The sequence below is a fragment of the Rhipicephalus microplus genome, chromosome 5 (assembly GCF_043290135.1).
Source record: "Rhipicephalus microplus isolate Deutch F79 chromosome 5, USDA_Rmic, whole genome shotgun sequence".
In the NCBI taxonomy this organism is placed as follows: domain Eukaryota; kingdom Metazoa; phylum Arthropoda; class Arachnida; order Ixodida; family Ixodidae; genus Rhipicephalus; species Rhipicephalus microplus.
In genome coordinates, this window is record NC_134704.1 from 215,321,498 (window position 1) to 215,344,376 (window position 22,879).

The 22,879-nt window shown below is 45.1% G+C and overlaps 1 protein-coding gene across 8 annotated transcripts in view; it reads right to left on the reverse strand.

Moving 5' to 3' along the window:
* LOC119173523 (solute carrier family 41 member 3) overlaps window positions 1-22,879 on the reverse strand; it is an 880,209-nt gene that overhangs the window by 682,248 nt on the left and 175,082 nt on the right. The window contains exon 1 of one of the 8 annotated variants that reach the window (XM_037424328.2): window positions 6,130-6,638. The exons of 6 other annotated variants lie outside the window; for them this stretch is intronic. The gene's annotated coding sequence lies outside the window, so the exon portion shown is untranslated. Of the gene's footprint in view, window positions 1-6,129; window positions 6,639-22,879 lie in introns of those variants that run through there. One more of the 8 variants, XM_037424330.2, reaches the window with a different exon arrangement.

Genomic DNA, 22,879 nt, shown 5'->3' on the forward strand with positions numbered 1-22,879 from the left:
TTGCACCACTTTCTGAGCTCGACGTCGAGGCCACAAACCGTAAGCTATAAAAAAACTAGATGTGACAAGCTTGATATTTTGACAATCAGGTTGTCATCTCTCCTTCCAAAAGAAAGCTGACTTGAGAATAAAAGTGAAGTAAGGAAATTAAACTCTACCATTTTCTTCAATGAATACTTAACACCGTATAAAATACACTTTTCTGGAAAATGACGTCGAGAGCAACTAAAAAAGAATAACAAATCACGTGGCAAAAAATTAAAAGCTTTTGGTGCGCCGCACGCCTCGTGATCGAGCACACAGAATTGTGTCAGAAGAAAGCCTAAAGAAATCGCTAAACATAAGATGCCAGCCCTTACCGGATCAACACGTCACTATGGCCCATTACAATATATACTGTTACTACGATGCGGATTCCTTTCATCGACTTAACCTTTGCCATGATAAAAAACAGTTATAATTACTTCATCTAAATTTGCAAACCTTAAAAAATACAAAAAATGCAATTGACATAGCGCTCGATACCTAAAATATACTTATGATTTATTAGCCTTTCCTGAGACTTGTTTCACGAGCTGTGAAAACGCGGTGCCATTCAAAGGATGCAATTGCATCACATTCTGTCGTGTTGCAATTTATATTCACGATAGCACTGAATTGGATGTCATAGAAGAATATACCATTGTAACGTCTGATTTGGAATCAGTTATGATGAGATCGGCAAATTTGTTCCTAGCGGTAATAAAGATAGATATAAGACTTTATTCACAGGATCCTGCGTAGGGTAGGTGCCGGCCTCGCTGGGCACGGTCTACCCTTCTAATGTTCTAGTCTATGCAGTCCTAGAAACAGTGAGCCAAGAACTCGAGGGTTGAACCGGACTCGACAGAAGATACTTGGGTTCCCGCGACCCGCGCTTGCGGGTCATGAGTTCTCGTTTTCCTCTGCCTCGCCAGGGCCCCCTTGAGCCACTGGATTGTCCATTTTTTGAGATTGGCAGTCTAGCGAGCGGATCCACCGCTACATCTCCGCTGGCAGTTCTTGGCGGGTGGTGCTGTCGTCGGCACCAGTTACTCCGCCATGAGGTTCCCCAGCCTTGCCGCCCACATCACCGTCAGCACCATACCGCGAACCGCCACCCGGTATCGCTGCACTGTCCCACCTCACTATGTGTCCTAGTGTCGCCAGTTCTTGTTCGTATATACTGCACCCCGTGCTTGCAAACATCTCGGGACATATTTGGCTCACCTACGCCGGGGTTAACGCGCACTTCACTTGTAGGTGACGAAGCAACACCGACTCCGCTCGGGAAAGTTCTCGATGCGGGGCCGGGTATTCTCTTCTTCTTTCCCTATGCCTCCTAGATAGATATGTGGGACTAACGTCCCAAAACCACCATATGATTATGATAGACGCCGTAGTGGAGGGCTCCGAAAAGTTGGACCACCTGGGGTTCTTCAACGTGCACCCAAATCTGAGCACACGGGCCTGCCTACAACATTCCCGCCTCCATCGGAAATGCAGCTGCCACAGCCGGGATTCAAACCTGCGACCGGCGGGTCAGTGCCGAGTACCTTAGCCACTAGACCACCGCGGCGGGGCTCCCTGTGCCTCCTGAGTATCCCGCCATTGTCGACTAGGTGTTCGGGGTCTTGTTCTTCGCCGACATCCGCGGGCATGCTCTCGCTATCGTCCCGGCACCTGATGAGTTCTCGGGCCACTGCGTCTGCCTTCTCGTTGCGGTTGTGCACGTTCGGTAGGTCCCCAATGTGGGCTGTGAACAACTCTATTGTCATGAAGGCGCGGAAGACAACGTACTGGAGAGCCAGGTCCTCTGAGGGACTAAGCGGCATGGAGCTTCATAGTGCTCCCGTTGCCAAAGAACGTGAACCCGGAGAAGGACTGGGAAAGACGCAAAACGAGAGCAGCAGCCCTGGCCAAGCAGCACAAGAGCGATTAGAACGCAGCCTTCGTCGACGTGGCTAAGAATTCGCGTGTACGCAATGGCAGCCATCCGTGCGTCAACGGGTGAGCTGATCACCCGTTGATGCGCGTGGATGACGCACGGAGGCCTCCTTTTAGAACTGTGTCATCCGTCTTGCAATTTCTTTGGGAGTTATTGAATTTTCTTGAGCGCCCACACACACGCTGGATCACAATGCGCGATTTCTTCGTAGAATTTTCGTCTGACTCACTTAAGAAGCAAAATCTACTTCACAATATGTTCTCTTTTGGTTATGAGAACGAAACTCACGCGCCTACACGGGTGTCTGAAATCCTTCTAGATTTTTGTTCAGCCAACTTTAAAAATTAAATATGTGCTGGTGTCGGTATACTTAACATCAGTGACCACTTTTCGATCTTTAAATTTATAAAGTCACTTGAAACGAAGTAAAGAAAATTCAACCCTACTCATTACACAGGGATTCCTACTGAAAAATGCCTGGTTTTCCAAAATTCCTTTTTGCAGTACATCTAAGTAAATTGATACGAATCACTGAACCTGTACTCGCTTATGATATATTTATTTTGAAAATAACACAACTCTATGACCAGGCCTTTTTTGTTGTAGTGCTTCAAGCGAACAAAAATCTAGAAAGCCATAAATAGATGCATCACTTCTAGAAGGAATAAAAGAAGGGAATAAACTATTTGTCAAATTTAATAAAACAAAGTGAATCCACTACATGAGTCCGTTTAAGCAGTATAAAAATAAAATTAGGGTCTGATATAAAGCGGGCACGCACCGAGTATTACGAACATAGGTTTTCAGCCAATATGAATGACCTGAAGGCAGTGTGAAATACTATGAATGATCCCTTATTTTCATCACATAAAAAGACTATCACGAGCTCATGGTAGAAGGTAAATATTCTCTGGTACATTACTCGCTTACATGTTAAACAACCATTTTGTGATGCCTAGGGCTTGCGAAATCTCCGCTCGTACCGAACCAGGCTGTGAACCGTACATTACCAAAAATATTACAAAATATATTTTTTCGGCCCCAATGACCTAAATCCAAAATACATTTCTTCATTTTAAATTTATCTAACAATTCGGCAGAAGGTCTTAACGGTAATAAAGGTGGGCCAGTACAAGCAATTTCATGGTATATTAGTTGGCCCCTCTCACATATATAGTTTGATTTGAGAAACTAGAATATTCCCTGATGAGCTCAAAATAGTCAGGGTCTCAATCAATGCGAAAGGTGGTAATGAAACGACCTAAATATTTATAGGCTATATCTGTCGAACCCATATATTACAAAAGTTATAGATCAAGTTTTATGCGTCACAATCTCAAGTTTTTTGCCCAAGAAAACATAATGACAAAACAGTAATATGGCTTTCAAAAGAAAGTGAGTACAGAGCCAGGTTTTCTGTCTGCCAAGGAAAAAATAATAGATAATTATGAAAATTAATCTTACACGCTTGAATATTCCTGGATTTCAAAAAAACTTTCGATTCAAATATACACAATTTTTTTATGAAATAACTCAATACGCATCAGATGTGCTTCGCCTAAATATTAGTAACAGATCTATTTCAGTATTTTGACACGCAGCGCCCAGTATTGAAAATGGATAAGATTAGGTACGGCGTCGTTCGTCAGGGATCTGTATTAAGCCCGCTCCTGTTCTTTTGATTTGTTAATGATATTGGCATTAGATTAGGAACAACAGACATAAATTGATACGCTGACGACACAAACGTTTTTTTTTTCTGCCCAGCTGGACAGTTTGAAAAAAATATGGACAGCTTGGAAGAAAAAGAAAACGAGTGGCTCAAGCACCTATCAGTGTGGTTAATGACAAATAAGCTTGAACTGAACACCGAAAAAACAAAATGTTGTTTTTCGGAAAAAATAAAGTTATACCGCAGGCCTTTGAAGAATATTTCGAGACGATTTGATTGAACAGGTCACTTGCGAAACGTTTCTTGGTATTATTTTTCATGAAACACTCGACTAGACATATCAAAGAAAGTTTGCACTAGTCTTTCACTCTCAGTGGGGGTAATAAAAAAAATCTGATGATTTTTAGGTATTTGGGTAACGAAGCAACTGTATTGTTTTTAGTATATTCAAGTGTTCATTATTGTTTATTATTATCGGCTAAGACGACTAAGGCAAACAAACAATGCCTTAATATATTACAGAAAACAAATGGACGAATAATTGAGGGGGTACATTCTAGAGCGCATTCTAGCACATTCATTCCCAAACACAACATATTAACGTTTGAAAGCGCCAGTAACAAAAAATATGGATGATAATCTATGATAAATTTAAACCTCATGCTATCGCATTTCACGATGAGTATTCTCGAAGACAGAACACATACAGCTTTAGACACATAACGTACTGCAGCGAAAGAATACGAATAAACAACGGTACACAAAGGCTACAGCATATCGTCCCTGAACTGTTGAATGAACATCCAGCCATTACTGCCTTAGTGAAAGAGAGCCGCTCAGTAATTGCGTTTAAAAAGACAACACACACATATCTCGTAATGCTTCAAAAATAATTTTCCTGTTTCTATGAAATCACACAGGTGTTTTTCAATTCACGCGTTAAAATTTGTGTTATATTTTTATTTAGAGAGTTGTAAATGCATGCTATTTTAGAAGTCTATGTATTTATACACAATCCTGGTTTTTATTGTCTGAAAAAAATATTCCACGACACCATTACTACAAGTTAGGTCTTACAGACAGGTCTCGAGGAATTAGTGTCTTTCTAACGATGCTTTTTAAGCTGTTATAAAAAAGTGTGAAACTGTCGCTACTTGTTTGTTTATTACAATACTGTTTAAACGTACCCACACTAATGCTCCTTGAGTGCTTTATTGACTAGGACGGGTGACGGCGCCTTGTCAGGAAATACTTTGCCTCTCTTCCTACTCTGTCCCTTACATGTCAGTGTGTACCCTGTCTCTCATCTATGATTGATTTGAATAAAAAAAGAGAGAATTGTTACAAGAAAACCACTCATATCACGGATTACTCGCATTAACCACAAAAATTCGTTTTCTTTTTATTTTGTTGTCACGTCCTAAAGCATACATGCATGGATGTTCACTGCATGCGTGCTTATAACAAGGCGTTTAAAATGCGTGACCTTGTTTGCATTTAGACTAAATTCACACCAGCACACCTTTCTTCATAAAAAGTCATCAATTCCGATTTGTCGGATTTGGGATGCACGGTATAATAACAAAAACAGATTTGCACATGCCAATTGCGCACAACTAAAACGCAAGGTTTGAAGAACAGTGAACACCTAAATTCAGAGAGCTTTTCTAGGTGGGAACACGACCACGGGGCCTTCTTCAGTGAAGTATCGCTCTCCATTACTGCGCGATAAAGTTCAGGTCTGAATTGATTGCCGCAATAGCGTACCAGCATCTGTGCATTACTCCCAGTCTCCAGTCAGCAATCATCAACTCAGTGACATAAATTATGGTGCTATTACGCATATAAACAAACCAAAATCTAGTTAGTTTTTTTTCCTGAACTAGACTTATGCCTTCAACACGCAGTGCGAATTATAACCTAAAAGAGAGATATTTTTACAGAAGGGCTCACCGAGCTTTCATTAGTTTCTTGCATACTTGATAGTATGTGTTTCATGAAATAGCTGTCTGTGGCTTCAAGCTGGAAAATATCCAGTGGCAATTTCGTGCCTGTGTTTACGGATGCCTTTTTGCTTCTTCAGAATGATGTTTATGAAGGCTTCTTTTCGGCCATATGAGTCTCCTTAGATGCAGTAAAAATATAATATCCTTTCAACGACTGCCCGGCCTGGACGTATCCTATAGCTTTATCATACTCATGTCTTTCAGAGCACTTAGACAGCCCCAAAATTATTGCTTGTGTGAGCGCAAAATGTTCTTTACCTGGTGCTTGTGAACTTTTCTTAACGTTGATACCTTTATTTTTTAACAAAAAAAAGTACCTCTGCTTCCACAGCATTTTTTTTGACGTGATCTATTCCATCAAGTCATCTGTTTGGAACCACTAAGAATGCTTGCTAAATGGCCAGCTTGACGAGAAAAAGTGAAGGCGATACTTTTGAGCTTTTTGTCGGCCGTCTAAGCGAGTGTGGCTCTGACGTAACACCCACCTCGATTCGGGTCCAGTTGATTAGGCGAGAATAATGGCTGCTGAGGAGGAGACTGGGGGACCTCGGGGTTTGGCTCCCAGATGAACGCTACCTCTTGGGTCGCCGGCGGGGTCGAGTGCGCCGCCACAAGGGCGTCGCATCCACACGCCTGCCGCCCAGCTCTGCGTGCTGTGCTTCGGCCAGACCGATGGGGACGTCGCCGGGCTGAACGGGCCGGCCCAACCACATGCAGTGACAGGGACGCAAACGACGGCGGTGATGAACGGCGCTAAGAGGACACTCGTATCCACCAGAACTATGCCAAAACGCACACTGCCGTCCTCGCTAAAATCCACGAGTTCACGCACTGAAGTCTGGGCGCGTTTGAACAACATGCAGAGGGGATGGAATTACGACCGGGAAGACTCGGCCGGCCGACCGGGAAAGGGCGAGCACTGAGAAAGGGTGAATGTCGTCACTGGAGGACTCCTGACCCCCACGTGACGCCGCGCTGTGGGCCGTCTCTTGTCACTTCTCGCGGGCACGGGACCTGCTGACGCGTGCGCCCGAGATACTGGAATGTCCCCGGCTCTCAGCTGCGTGTATCAGCGGGCAGAGAAATGTGGAAACGCGTCGCGCCGAGTTCAGGGTTGGAGCGGAGAGGAAGGGAGCGTGAAAAAAACAACAATGAAAGGAATGAACGTAGTCGAGGTTTCCGCAGGCATTGAAACGAGCCGCGCTTGGAGATATCATTCTGCCTACTGCCGTTGCAGAGCAGGTGGATGCAACAGCTGCAAAGGTGAACGAGCGCAGTTGGCGCTTCATTTCATCTCGTACAAGGACGACACGTCCAGAAGGATTGTGTGAAATATGATCCAATGTTGCCTGGAACATTACGTGGAAGACGTTTAATATTTAAAACAAATAAGTATTGTATTTCATCGTCTTTTACACTTGTTTACTGAACAGAAAAAAAGTTGGAGAAGCAGAGATGGCGAACCATATAACAAGGGCGCAATAAAAACGTAAAGATTTTCCAAGATGACCAAAAATAAACCTGACGGGAAAGTTTGCAAGACAAAGGTAGGTTGGAAAAAAGCCATTTGAAGGCTTATGCTGCATGAGAACAAAAAACACAGCTTTGTAAATTTCCCCAACATCTGGTGGGATGTGTAAGGCCACAAAATAAGCAAGAAACGCACTGAGTGTATTGTAACAGAATTTCACGAAAGAAGACAACTGAAAAAAAAGAAAAAAAAAACTCCAACCACGGGAAAAGCAAAAGGCAAGACGTTTCGGCTCCCGTGCGGGGGTTCTGCTTACAAATGAAAATTTAGTGCGTGAGAAGTTCAATTACGTATCCTTTAAATGTGACATATGCAACGTATGTACACCTATGGAAAGGTGCCGTAATTGAGTGTGTACGCCATGGTCTGCATCGTGACAGGTTTAACAGGAAACCAAGATGACCAGTAACTTCAATTTACAGCAAAAGCTCTTATGAGGTCACAACACGGGCCCCGCGCAGCGCCGTAGTTGTCCGCCGCCACCGCCGCTGGTGTCCGTAACCACAATCGCAAGAAATGAGAAAAACTCAAATAAAAACTTCCACATATGGTGAAATAGTGAGATTTTAACCCAGGTCCACTGGATGCCAGCTAAGTGTTGTACCTGTGAGCCAGGACAGTACTTGGGACTCGTTAACGAACTTGACTTTGGTAGGCTTGATGTCGCGAAAGCAATATAAGTAATATGAGTAATAACGTAACAAGTAATATGAGTAATAACGCGTTTTAGAAGAGCAAAGGAACAACCAGGCTTCACAAAATGCGAATCGCATATCGAGTGGGTCGTTCAATTATCCAACACATATAAAATTTTGTTCTTCATCACCCATTAACAAGGACACATACCCACTTCAGGAGCGATTCTTCATCGTCATCCACCACTTAATGCAACGCTAAATTTGTTACAAGAGTTTAGCGTATACCACGCTTTCCTGAAGAATGACAAAGGATAACATAGTGAATGCCGGCCTACGAAGTAGAAATTATGAATATCTATGACATAGTCAGTACCCAGCAAGTGCGCTTCCAGAATTTACCATGCATGTTAGTGTAATATGCACGTATGCCCTGACGAAGGCCGGTCTCCGGCCGAAACGTTGGCAATAAAGCATCGTTTTTCGTTTGCTTGTTCGCTTCTTTTGGTGACTTATATATATATATATATATATATATATATATATATATATATATATATATATATATATATATATATATATATATATAAATATGAAAGTAGATGCGCTTTCACATAACAACTGTTTATTGTGCCGACGTTTCGACAGGAACCCTGTCTTTTTCAAGGCGACAGGGTTCCTGTCGAAACGTCGGCACAATAAACAGTTGTTATGTGAAAGCGCATCTACTTTCATATTTATAACCTTGCGGCAACCGAAGTTATTCTTCTATATATATATATATATATATATATATATATATATATATATAAGGTCGTAGGTTCGTAGGTTCGAAGGTCGAAGGTCATAGGTTCGATTCCTGCTTACAGTTGGTAATTTTTTCATCCACTTTTCTTTCTTCTTATTTACATTCCATTAATGTTAATAACTTCCTCTGTACATTCCTTGGCATTACTGTCTGTTATATCTCATTATTATTGTGTTAAAAACACGGAAAAACGAGCCCTTAGGTATACACTTCTTTCCCTTACTTTATATATATATATATATATATATATATATATATATATATATATATATATATATATTGTAGGCATCTATTATGCGCTTCATCCTCATCTAAACAGCAGTCAATCATCATCATATGTTCTGGCTGACAATCATCATCTGCTTGGCACGAGCGCCGTTGCGCTTGTTCGTTCCCGAGTTCACGGCCAATAAACCTCGCTACAACCGAGTCGTCATACTTGGTGGAGGTGGATTGACGTTCCCAGTACCTCTACTTACAACGCCTACTCGCTGGAGCTCCGTTCAGGCCGCCGCTTGGACCCTCAGTCCGCCAACATGTCTCAGAGTGAGTGGGTGGATGCCCTTTCGGCTCCCGTCTCTGCGCCGCAAGCCGTCACTGCGCCGCAAGCCCCTCCTCTTTACATCGTAAACCACCAGCGTGACCCTCCGATCTTCGCTGGTCTCCGCGGCGAAGATGCGGAGGACTGGCTCGATAACTACGAGCGGGTAAGCGCAACTAATCACTGGGACGACTCTAACAAGCTCCGCCGAGTATCGCTTTATCTCACGGGCGTTGCCAAGACATGGTTCTTGAACCATGAGATCGACCTCACCGACTGGCCTGCCTTCAAGCAGCAGCTTCGCCAAGTATTCGGCACGCCAGCCGTTCCATCCGCTCTAGCGAGGAGGGCCCTAGATACTCGCCAACAACATCCCGGCGAGTCATACACATCTTATATCGAGGATGTCCTTGCGCTTTGCCGGCGCGTCAATTCTTCGATGTCCGAGTCGGACAAACTGCGCCACATCCTGAAGGGCATCGGAAGCATTGCCTACAATGCCCTTGTTGCCCAGAATCCTTCTACTGTCACGGACGTCGTCTCTACGTGTCAGCGTCTCGACGAACTTGATTCTGTTCGCCTTCAGTCGGGCAATAGTGAACACCGTACCGCAGACCGGGACCTGCGTGACATGATACGGGAGATCATACGAGAAGAACTTCAATCAATGGGCATCTCACAACCTTCTCCATCTGTCACACAGCCTTCAAGCATGGCCCTCCGTGACATCGTAAGGGAGGAACTAACATCATTCACCGGTCCAGCCTACGTCCAGCCACCTCCGTCTAGCCCTCCAACGTACGCGCAAGTTGCGGCCGCGCCTCCTCGCAACGTAAACTCTACTTCACCGCTGCCATCATTCACGCCGGTTGCTGCTGCACCACCGGTCCACTTCCGGCCAATCCCACCCGACCCTCCGTCAGTCCACTTGAATGCGCTATCTCCCGGTGTGCCGAAAGCCCTCTACTACCCGCCTTGGCGCCCGTCTCGCCCAACATGCTTTTACTGTGGATATCGTGGCCATATATCGCGCTTCTGCCGCAAGCGCCAGCAGGACGAGCGTCGCGGGTACGACATGCGTGAACGGGACTTTTCCAGAGGGGATTCTTACGCTCGGCGTTATTCATCTGGACAGCAGCGGTCTCCATCTCCGCCCGCGTCGACTGAGACGCGGAACACTTACCGTTCAAGCCGACGCCGATCACCTTCGCCCTTCCGTCACTCCTCCTCTCCTCTTCGGCCAGCCTCGTTTACTACTGATAACCGGTCGGAAAACTAAATGATGCAGTTTTCGGAGGAGAAACTGCATGTAACAGTAGGACTCATATTCCTCCAGCACGCCCGTTCAACATGGTTTCTGTTACGTTGGAAGGAGTTCTCGTGGACGCTTTGGTGGACACCGGTGCTACAGTTTCTGTGATTAGGTATGATTTGTGCAAACGCCTGATGAAAGTGATGACACCTTATAATGGACCCAATCTAGTCGAAGCCCAGGGGAACGCTATCCGCCCTTTTGCTCTTTGTACTGCTCGTGTGTTTATTGATGACATTTTGCATTACATCGAGTTCACTGTGCTTACCCGGTGCTCTCACCAGCTAATTCTAGGGTGGGACTTCCTATCTTCTTCTTCAGCCGCTATATGTTGTGGTGAACGGATTCTGCACCTAACTAATACGGACTACATGTTCGACGAAGGCGTCTACAAGCCTCTACGCCTGTTCGCTCGCGAAGATCTCGAACTACCGCCACACCAAGAACGAATTGTGACCCTGATCTCTAAGGACATCGACCACGGTGACGTCTTGGTGTCCCCTTCGTCGACTTGCGTCGCAAAAGGCATAGCCCTTGCATCAGGTGTCGTACGCTTTCACCATGGCTCCGCGCTCGTCATTGCTACGAATGAAACGCCAGAGAAAGTTCTCCTGCCAGAGGGCACTGCAGTAGCCTGTGTTGTGGATGCTGAGCCTGTCAGCGTCACGCCACTTAACCCTGCCTCTACCAACGACCGTTCTATGAGTAAGCCTGCCTCATCCTCTCCCTTCACAGCTCTTATCAGTGATGACTTAACAGCTATGCAGGCGCAGCAGTTGCTTGCGTTATTAACGAAACACGCCGATTCTTTCGACACCTGCTCCTCAACGTTGGGCCGAACTACCACTGCAGCGCATCGCGTTCAGACGGAGGGAACATCTATTGTACATCGCCGCCCGTACCGCGTGTCTCTCGCTGAGCGAAAAATCATCGAGGAAAACGTCGCTGACATGCTCCAACGAGAAATAATTCGTCCATCAACTAGCCCTTGGTCATCCCCTGTTGTTTTGGTACAGAAAAAAGATGGCTCCGTGCGCTTTTGCGTTGATTACCGGGCACTTAACAACATCACACGCAAGGACGTATACCCCATGCCACGCATCGACGACGCCCTTGATTCACTGCAAGGCGCCGAATACTTTTCAAGCCTTGATTTGCGTTCGGGATATTGGCAAATTCCCATGCACGATGACGACAAAGAAAAAACGGCATTTGCAACCCCCGATGGCATATACGAATTTAACGTGATGCCTTTCGGGCTCTGCAATGCGCCCGCGACGTTTGAACGCATGATCGACACCGTCCTGCGTGGTCTGAAATGGAAGACGTGTCTCTGCTACCTTGATGACATTATCATCTTTTCATCAACGTTTTCTCAGCACCTGAGCCGCTTGGATGACGTCCTAACATGCCTCGCCGGTGCGGGTCTGCAGCTCAACACTAAGAAGTGCCGTTTCGCCACCAAATCCATCAAGGTTCTCGGTCATGTCGTCAGCAAGGGCGGTATTCGCCCTGACCCCGAAAAGATCGCTGCCGTCCTTCGATTTCCATGCCCCACAAGACTTAAGGATGTGCGAAGTTTTCTTGGCCTCGCATCATATTTTCGTCGCTTCATACAAAATTTCGCTTCAATAGCTGCGCCACTTCACAAACTACTTGCATGTAATGCACCCTTTGTTTGGTCCGAGGAATGTCAGTCGGCGTTTCACCTATTGAAGAAAGCTTTGACGTCAGAGCCTGTACTCTGCCATTTTGATGACACCGCCCCAACACTCCTGCATACCGATGCCAGCGGCTGCGGTATAGGTGCTGTTCTCCTCCAACGCGATAACTCTGGACGGGAAAGGGTCATCGCATATGCTAGCCGAGTGCTAACTTCTACCGAAAAAAACTATACCATGACTGAGCAGGAGTGCCTCGCTGTGGTTTGGTCCATACAAAAGTTCCGTCCTTATCTGTACGGCCGTCAATTCACCATCGCAACGGACCACCACGCCTTATGCTGGCTTTCTACAATGAAGAACTTGTCCGGACGCTTGGGTCGTTGGATTTTACGCCTACAGGAGTATAAGTTTGAGATTATTTATAAATCGGGCAAAAAACATCAAGACGCCGACGCTCTTTCTCGTTGCCCGCTACCTACAGCGTCGTTCGACACTTCAGCTGCCACCTCCAACGACACCAGTGCGGACGTGACTCCCACTTCTGTTGCCTTGCTCGCCTCACTGTACCAACCGCCAATCGACGATGAACAACCCTTCAGTTCTCACCAGCAGGCTGACCCGTATTGTCGGCGCATTATAGACCACCTTTCAGGAGCTACGCGTCCACCCAATGCACGCCTTCGTCGACAACTCGAGCACTTCAAGTTTCAGGACGGTGTGCTGTATCGTCACATATATCATCCTGACGGCACACGCTGGGTACCTGTTCTGCCACGCGCTCTTCAACATCATGTACTTAACGCCTTTCATGACGATTTGACTGCTGGCCACCTAGGCTTTCACAAAACCTACGACCGCATTCGAAGCCGCTTTTATTGGCCTGGGATTTCTACCAGCGTAGCAAAGTACGTGGGTTCCTGCTCTCCATGCCAACTTCGCAAACTTCCGACATCTCCCCCAGCTGGTCAGTTACAACCAATGACGTGCCCTACAACACCTTTCGAGGTCGTCGGTGTCGATCTTTATGGACCCCTTCCTGTTACTGGTGCTGGAAATAGATGGATAGTCACCGCCGTAGACCATATGACACGCTACGCCGAGACAACTTCAGTAGCTACTGGTTCAGCATCGGAAGTTGCTGACTTCGTCCTTCAGGCCATAATACTACGTCATGGTGCACCTCGTGTACTTCTGAGTGACCGTGGAAAGGTGTTCTTATGGCAGCTTTTAGGTGAAGTTCTTCGCGTTTCTGGTACCACACACAAGATGGCGTCTAGCTACCATCCTCAAACAAATGGTCTGACCGAGAGATTTCATCGAACCCTTGCCGACATGATCGCCGTATACATTCAACCGGATCACAGAAACTGGGATAAACTTCTACCGTTCCTCACTTTCGCCTACAACACCGCTGTTCAGCGCACAACAGGCTACTCACCGTTTTATCTCGTTTACGGACGTTCACTTACTTTCTTTATCGATGTTTCCTTCTTCACCAGCAATGGCCCTACATCACCATCTTCTAGCGAAGAATATATTTCTCGCCTTGCCCAGTGCCGCCAGCGCGCTCGTATGAACACGGAAGCTACGCAACAAGCAAGAAAGGCCGTCTACGACACCTCTCATCGTGTGGTATCATTCCGACCGGGTGACGAGGTGCTGCTATTGACACCAATTCGCACACCTGGTCTCTGCGACAAGTTCCAGCCTCGATTCATCGGCCCATATGTTGTTTTAGAGCAGACTTCACCTGTCAACTATCGTGTGACGCCTCTTGTCGTGCCAACTGACCGCCGTTACCGCAGCACCGAAATTGTACACGTTTCCCGCATGAAGCTTTTCACACGACGTTCCTCGTCACCTTGACTACCCGCCCGCAGCGGCCAGGCTGGCCGCTTCCACAGGGGGGGAATCAGTGTAGGCATCTATTATGCGCTTCATCCTCATCTAAACAGCAGTCAATCATCATCATATGTTCTGGCTGACAATCATCATCTGCTTGGCACGAGCGCTTCTTTGTCGGGTCCGTTGCGCTTGTTCGTTCCCGAGTTCACGGCCAATAAACCTCGCTACAACCGAGTCGTCATAATATATATATATATATATATATATATATATATATATATATATATATATATATATATATATATATATATATATATATATATATATATATAAATATATATGTGGTATTTCTTGAAAGTCTTCTCAAATTTGGTCGAGTTATAGGTCATCAGATGAAGCGGACGAACAAACAAAAAACGAGGCTATATTGCCAACGTTACGGCCAGGGAGTGGCCTTCGTCAGGGCATGCCCTGACCTTCGATATATGTATATCGAAGGTCGCAGGTTCGGATCCTGGCCACGGCAAGTTAACTTTTCACCCACTTTTCTTTCTTCTCATTTACATTACAATTGGCCTAATAACTTCCCCTATACCTTCCTTGGCATTATTGTCTGTTAGATCTCTATAATATTGTGTAAAACACAAAAAACGAGCCCTTAAGTGTACACTTGTTTCCCTTACTTATATATATATATATATATATATATATATATATATATATATATATATATATATATATAATATATTTATAATATATATAATAGTACACCAACATACGCGCGGGTCTAACATCCTTGACCTAATTCTTACGACAGTTCCTGAAACAGTAGGTACCGTTCTTAACATAGATGGTTTCAGCGACCACAGCCTCCTCCAAGTAACTCTTAACATTCCACTACCTTTCTCCGGCACCGACCACAAAAATATTCGCCACTATAGTAAAGCCAACTACAGCCAATTTAACGCCGAACTCGAAATTTTTTACAACGACACATTCCTACGCCTTTTTGACCGTCGTTCAGTAAATGATAACTGGGTGCTGTACCGAGATAAACTATGTACACTAACTAATCAGTATGTCCCCCTCGTAAAAGTGAAAAACGATAAAACAAACCCATGGTTTACGAAATCTCTCAGGCAACTCATAAATAAAAAGAAACGTTTATATCGCACAGCTAAACGCCATGACACGCCCTCTGCGTGGCAGACATACAAGAATTTTATGAAAAGCTACTGCGCGGCCGTACAATCTGCTAAACTTAAATATTATTCTGTCGATCTACCTTCCCTCTTGAAATCAAATTCCAAGAAGTTCTGGTCACTTGTTTCTCCTCAACAACATGGCCAACAAATATCTTTGCTAGATGACGACCATGTCCCTCTTTCAGATACTCATTGCACATCAGCATTTAACGCATTTTTTTCATCTGTTTTCACCCTGGAAGACCATTCCGACGTACCATACGTTCCCGAACTTGACATTGCATACATGGAACCTATAGAAATAACTGCCGAGGGTATTGCTCTTCTAGTTAATAACCTCAAGCTTTCCACTTCAGCCGGCATCGACGTCATTAATTCTAAAATTCTAAAAAACACCGCCTCCGTTTCTGTTAACATTTTGTATCACCTTTTCAGGCAATCTTTAGCGACAGGTCAACTCCCTTCTGACTGGAAAATTGGTAAAATAGTGCCTGTGTTTAAAGCCGTTAATAAGCATTTACCCGAAAGTTACCGTCCAATTTCTCTTACATGTATATGCTGCAAACTTCTTGAACACATAATCGCTTCCCATGTTTTCCGACACTTAGAATCAAATAATTTCTTCTTTCTGAACCAACACGGATTCAGAAAGGGTTTTTCTTGCGAAACACAGCTGCTAGAACTAACAGCCGAGCTGCATTCCAATATGAACAGTAACCTTCAGACTGATTGTATCTTCCTCGATTTTTCTAAAGCCTTCGATCGCGTAACCCATTGCCGTCTAATTTCTAAATTATCTGCCCTCCGATTAGACTCTCTTACCCTATCTTGGCTTCGCAACTTTCTTTCACTTCGTCAGCAGTTTACTATAATTAACAATTGCCCTTCCCCTCATTCCCACGTAACTTCTGGCGTTCCACAATGGTGCGTCCTCGGCCCCCTACTGTTCTTAATCTATATAAATGATCTGCCAAATAACATATCTTCCTGCATGCGTATCTTCGCAGATTATTACATAATTTACCGTCCTATATCATCCCCCGACGACCACATAACTCTACAAAGCGACCTTCACCGCATTAATGACTGGTGTAACAAATGGTTAATGTCCCTGAACACGGAAAAATGTAAAATAATCTCCTTTACGCGCAAACAAAACGTTTGCACTTTCCACTACACTATCAATAATTCTGAACTATCACAGGCATCATCCTACAGGTATCTTGGTGTCCATTTCATACCCAATCTCTCCTGGTCTCACCATATCACCACCATTAGCGCGAAAGCCTCCAAGTCCTTAGGATATCTACGCCGTAATTTACATAGCTGTCCCGCTCACGTCCGTCAACTAGCCTATCAAACCTTTGTCCGACCCCAGCTTGAATTTGCCGCTCCTATCTGGTCCCCTTATCACAACTACCTAATTAACATGCTTGAAGCTATTCAGAATAGGGCGGCCCGTTTCATTTCACGCAATCATGACTATCGCAGCAGCATAACGCAAATTAAAAACAATCTTTCTCTTCAACCCCTGAGCACTCGTCGCGACATTTTCCTTCTTTGCCTCTTTCACAAATACGTGTACACCAACAGACCTCTCCCACTCCACCTCGATGTTCCTTCCATTACTTCACGTAGGTTGCATAATCACTTCAGTTTCAAGCGATTATACGGGGCAACTGATTCATTCAACTCATCTGCTCTTCCTCGCGCCATACGTTTGTGGAATGTTCTTCCAGATAACATCGCATCTGTATCAGACAATAATTCTTTCCGTCAGTTGCTGCTTACTCTCTTCTCACAATAGACTTGCCACTATTCCGCACATTTTTTTTTTGTGTCGGATTTTGTGCCCGATTATGTTTGTTGCACACTGGAAATGTTTTCTGTGTATCGGCATAGGTTCTGCGTTTTTTGGTGCTTTTTCTATTGTATGTTCTGCAACTTATAAACAAATTACGGCACGTCGTTGAGGTAAAGCCAGCTGGCTATCTTTGGTTGATGTCGCCTTCATATGCTATAATGACTGTATTCGGTTCCCACTGTCGTGTGTGCACTATGAAATCGCCTTTTCTTTTTTCTTTTCTCTTGTTATCGCCTGTTAACTTCAACTTATATTGCAAACCGCGTCATATTTTTATTGTGCTGATACGCTCTGTAACGCGTGAATTAATTTTCTGTGATCTGTAAAACTTCGCCAAATTACCCCCCTTACTCAATGCCCTGTAAAGGCCCTGTAAGGAATTTCAAATATATATATATATATATATATATATATATATATATATATATATATATATATATATATATATATATATATTAATGAGATATAACAGACAGTAATGCCAAGGAATGTACAGGGGAAGTTATTAAAACCAATGGAATGTAAATAAGAAGAAAGAAAAGTGGATGAAAAAATTACCAACTGTGATCCTGCTCACAGTTGGTAATTTTTTCATCCACTTTTCTTTCTTCTTATTTACATTCCATTGGTTTTAATAACTTCCCCTGTACATTCCTTGGCATTACTGTCTGTTATATCTCATTATATTGTGTTAAAACACAGAAAAACGAGCCCTTAGGTATATACTTCTTTCCCTTATTATATATATATATATATATATATATATATATATATATATATATATATATATATATATATATATGTGTGTGTGTGTGTGTGTGTGTGTGTGTGTGTGTGTGTGTATGATGTCAAGAAAAGCAGGGAGGTTAACAAGAAAGCAAGTGCCTAGTTCGCAACTCTGCACTGGGGAAAGGAGAGCGGGACGGAAGCGAGAATACACACACACCTAAATGTCACAAACATTTGACGAGGCGGCTCGATCTATCGCAAAAACTTCTGGAGGGCCGATGTCGATTTTCGGCGTGAAGCTCGATCTTCCCGGTATTCCAAAATTCGCTTTCTGGAAAGCGGCTCGTCGTCGATAGTGTTTGCACGCCTCGACGACGAGTCACTTTTCAGAAAATGAATTTATTTTCATTATTAAATTCTTGCGTATTAATTCTTGCTGCTGCGTCGCTTTTGGACCGTGGAATAGGATTCATCACGTGAATTTCGTGAGCGTTCTTGCTGCTTCGTCATCAAGCTCATTATCGATGATTCCGCAGTAGCCTGGTAACTATTAAAAAGTTACATCATCTCTTTTCTGTACCGTTTGCTGATACAAATGTCTTGTTTCCAGCAGCAGTTGGTCTTCAGGTGCACGACGTAGCGCAGTCCAGATACAATACAAAGCTGGTTTCGAATAGGTCGAATTGCATAATTTTAGAGGTGCTTCTTGATCCATCCTGCGGAGTGCACAGCGGAGTGCTGCGAGCTCTGCAGCTGTTGTTGTTCTTTGAGAATTTCGAAAGTGGATGGTTCCGGCGTTTGCCGGGACGATCACAGCTCCTGTGGATCCCAAACATTTGTCAAATCATCCGTATAAAATTAGCGTGGTGTTTGGATCCTTCGTGAAGCATAAGTAAAGTCAGCTGCTTCAAAGCTGCTGTCAAGAGATCCACCTTTTCGCGAATATCTGGCACTGTAAAGTGAAGGTTTGGATGGTCTATACACCAAGGGGTTGTCAGGATAAAATCCGGAGGTGTGAGGCCTGCTGGAAGGCACTCATGGTAACTCAATACTCTCTTACAGAAGGAGGCACTCATTCGGTTTTCTAGAAGCGAAGCGAGGTGGTGGGCAGGGGCGCGAATAAGGTGCCTAATATGCGCTTGAAGCACCTCTAAAGTAATGTGCACTGAGGCCGGATGATCTTTGGCGATTGCGATAGTCTACGCTGTAGATGTGTGGCTTGGTAATCCAAGACAAACTATAAGTACCTGACCCTGGGTGTTTTCAATTGCACGTATGCTAGTTTTCCAGGTGTTCATCAAAACAGGCAAGCTGTACCACGGGTATACCCCAGGAAAAACGTCCTCTATAGCTGCAACAATGCGTGTACTGACGTGCCCCACTTTTTTCTCCCGATGAAGTTGAAAAGTTGAGAGATGGCTGTGTGGTGCTTTTTCAGAGTGGCCACATGTGGACTCCTGAAGAAATTTCAATCAATGGTGACTCCCAAGAACTTGTGTGTGCGGGTGAAGCAGACGATTTGTCCTTATGGTGATGGAATATGACGTCATTTCCTTCCGCGTGAACGCGACCAGCGCTGATACGTCTGGAGAAATCTCGTGGCTTTGATCTCTAAGGTACGCCGAAATAAATTCACAGCTTTCGGAAGGCTCGCATGTATCTGTGGACGTATTACACCAGACGTCTAAACGCCAATATCGCGTGCATACATAATTATCTGCACAGACGTTGGTATAGTTTCCACGAGGCCGATGATGACAAGACTGAGTAGAGTGGGCCTAAAAAAGCCACCTTGGGGAACATCACGTTGCATGTAATGCTCAGATGTCGGCTCATCATAATTTTCTATAAACAATGATCTCATATGAAGGTAGCAGCAGATGCAGCGGTACACTCGCCCACCCACGCCTATGGACTCGAGGGCATCAAGTGTAGATTCATGAGAGACAATGTCATAAGCTCCTTTGACATCCACAAAAAATGCTGCAGATAGCCATCGGCTCAATATTCGGTATTTTACGTATGTCACGAGATCAATGACGTTGTCAATAAACCTACAAAGACGATGAAAGCCTGACATGGCATTTGAAAAGACTCTTTGTAGTCCTGGCAAGAATCTGGCAAGAAGCCTGACAAAAATCATTCGCTTCATCAGTTTGCCCACGCAAATAGCCAGCGCAATTTGTCGGTATGACGTCAACTCTCAAGGTGACACTTCAAAGTTTGAGAATGGGAACCAAACGGCTTGTTTTCCATTCTCTGGGAAGAGCTCTAGCTCGCCAAGACTCAATAAATTCGTTCAATAAAGCACTACGTGCGCCATCACCGAGATTGCACAATAGGCGGTATGATATACCATCTGGCGTGGGCGACGATGATCGGTTAGAAGAAGCAAGAGCTGCGTTAAGCTCTTCCATCGAAGAAAGTAGGTTCATGCACGGGCCAAGAGAGTGTGATGTAGTAGCAGCAGTTAGGACCTCTGTGCAATGTGATGAGCCTGCAATCCTTCTACAAAAATCTTCCGCTATCTCGATGTCCTTTCTATGTTGGAAAAAGCAAAGGCTTTAAACGGAAAACGTTGTTCGGGAATTGTGCGTAGGCCTTTTTGTAAATTGTTTGATCCTCCCGCCCGAATAGCGCGTGCATCGAAGGACTGTGAAAGACGAAGAAGAAGAAAACGTCAGAATGATAGAACACGCTCTTTTACCATGGTTTATCGTGTTTGAGTCTCTTTCATTTGGCGCCTTTGAACGCCGTAGCATGGTTTTCGCACAGGCCTTGCACGGTTCACCATGAGAAAGTGGTTTGCGAGGGCCTAGAGAATTGCCAAACATTGCCCGCCATCGGAACTCCTATTCATCTATACGGCGCTGGATCTTCTTTTGCGTGCGTCTTGCAATATCTTGAATGAACTTTGTGTGCCGATACCTGCGCACTGCACACCGAAAAATTGCGCGAAGTCACTCTAGTTCTACGTCCATTCAGCGGGCACATTGCGCTCTACGCTGCTTCTTTGATTACTTGCTCAATTCTGAAGATAAGTCTTCTTCACATCCGTCTTTTATGTTGCTTGTGAATGCAGATAGATTGATCCTCCTAATGGTTTCGGTGGTTGAACACTGGCAAAGCTTTTGATACTGAGATAACTGGAGATGTGGTCGCTATCATGCGTCTGAATGTCCAAAAACCACTTGACGCTTGTAGCGAAGTGACGGGGCGCAAAGGTCAAATTTAAGCAGCTGCTATACCTGGACCCTCGTAGAAAGGTAGGGTTCCCATCATTATGCAGAGAAGGTTTATGGGCCGACACAAATGAAGCCAGTTTTCCACCTGTGGCATTGACTTTTGAGAATCCCAGATAGGGTGGTGGGCGCTGAAGTCTCCTGTAATCATCGTTGAACCCGGTACGCTCGCAGGTATGTCATACAGTCTTTTTCAATCAAGAAGCGCTGAAGGAGATAAGTAACTTACACCAATGTGAAGGCGAGAGGTTTTTGCTTCCCCGTCAGGCAAACATACTGGTTTTTGTCATGGGGTGGCTGTCACGGACAGCCATTTTTGGCGACACCGCGTCACAGCAATTAACGGGCGCCGTACTCCCCCACTGACCGTGAGAACGGCGAGCGCATGAAAGGGAGCAGAGAACTGCAGAATGGGGTGCTCTTCTTAGAACGTCGCCGCCAACGGTTGATCCTTTTGTAACTGCGGCGGCGTCTGCAAGGTCGTAGAAGGCCGCGGTAGACCACGAACAAGGATTAGGCTACGAGACGCACCGGCTGAGAGCCAAACGGTTGACCGTTCCCACGGGGAAAAGCGTGGGAAACGCTCTGGTGGCCAAGCCGTATGACAACAACCCGACAGGTTGTCACTCTCGCTAGTTGAGGGCCCTCTCCTAAATAAAAAGGGGTGGGGGCAAAATATTTTTGGGGCGGAGTTTCCATCAATTAAACGCGCATGATTGGACCCATGTAGAGGTCTCTTGTCCCCAAGGAAGAGAGCGAGGAGACACGAGGGGGGATTTAAGCGCAGGGTTTTGCCCTGCTAGGCAGACTAGTTGCTGACCAACATGGTGTAGAAACAAATCAACAAGCATCTCTTCTAGAAGTTTTTATTGTGGCTCTGCATCGGCTGGCCACCTAAACTTAGCCGTTCGTCTAGTTGTGACGCGATATCAACGTGTGCAACGCAGACATCGGGACTTCACCTCGAGTTAGCTCAACCTTCTCGAAGTCACCTGCAAGCACTAGCCTCCCGGAGCCACCAGCGTTGCAACACCGCCAACATCGCAGTCGTGCCAGAACTCTCTTCGACTTCTCGCATCCGATCGTCGAGGACGCAACGCTGCCAGTCATCACACGTATGCCTTCAGCTGTTTATATCTTCGAACTTTCTCTTCCGTAGTCCTATTGTTGTTAGTTTGTGTAGTTTGTAATAGTTCTCTCGCGTAAGCTGATTTATTGTTTTTATATGTATTTTTCAGTTGTATCAAGTGTTGATGTATGTTGTTAGTTGTATTGAAGTGTTGTATTAGATCCTGTGTGCTGCAATATCACTAGAGTAAAGTTTGTTTTGTTTTCTCACGTCTCTGATCTCTTTATTGTTTCTGCTTGCGACCAGAACGAACCAACCTGCTGTCATTCCCGTCGCCGACTTCGCGCTGGCGACGCTAGAGTGTCAGCTTGTAACAAAAGTGGCGTCCGCGAGACAGGAATTTCCGTACAAGAGTAAGACAGTGAGGGGTGAACGAGAACCGTGCGGACAGCGTGGTGATAGAGCCGCACAGTTGAAGCGGTTGCATCCTGCATTTGATTGCGCTGTTTCTATAGTGGCATTATAGTGACAGTTTGCAGTATGGAGAGTATGGATTTTGATAAGTGGATCGCGCACGGTAAACAGTTAGGCCTCGAGGGCGCCGAACTGAGACAATTGGTTAAGTAGCAGCAGGAACAGGCGCAGGCGTTAGCCAGAGAAGAGCGGACACTGGCCCGGGAGGAAAAGAAAAAAGAAAGGGAGAGAGAACGCGAAGAAAAGGAGAAAGAATGGGAGGAAAAGGAAAGAGAAAGGGAGAGAGAACGCGAAGAAAAGGAGAGAGAACGCGAAG